The 487-nt window shown below is 38.0% G+C and overlaps 1 pseudogene; it reads right to left on the reverse strand.

The window, feature by feature from the left end:
- Positions 1-315: 315 nt before the first annotated feature.
- Positions 316-487, reverse strand: part of LOC101650273 — a 1,041-nt pseudogene continuing 869 nt past the window's right edge.

The following is a 487-nucleotide window of genomic DNA, read 5'->3' on the forward strand; positions in this document are numbered from 1 at the left end:
TTTACCCACCCCAGGGAAAATTTCCCTCTAGGAGGAAGTCATGTTTTCACCCCAAAGATATATTTCTTTTCTTTTCATGATCTCAAATTCCAGATGGTCTTTATTTGATCAATATAGAGACTTTTGGCATCACCAGATAGTCAATTAAATTTCAAAAAGGGAGCAAGAGTTGATTTTGGAAATAGAATTTGGGGTCGATTTATGTAACCAGATACCAGAAGAAAAAGAGAAAGATGAAGATATTAAACCAAAACTCCATCATCATAAAAATAAAGTATCTGTTATGTCACCTGAACTGTGGAATAGCTACCATATTCAAAGTTTTAATTCAATCACTTCCGGTTTGCCTTCCTCATTATCCTCTCCCAGCCTGTCCCCAAGGAAGCTGTAGTGACCCTGCGAGGCATTCTCCACGCATAGAAAATTGGGTATCGAAATCTCTTTCCAGTCCTGGCAAGAAGGAATGCGGATGCTTTTGATGTTTTTA

The sequence above is a fragment of the Echinops telfairi genome, unplaced genomic scaffold (genome assembly GCF_000313985.2).
Source record: "Echinops telfairi isolate 266 unplaced genomic scaffold, ASM31398v2 ScPeMD7_3533;HRSCAF=4204_1, whole genome shotgun sequence".
NCBI classification, from domain to species: Eukaryota; Metazoa; Chordata; class Mammalia; order Afrosoricida; family Tenrecidae; genus Echinops; species Echinops telfairi.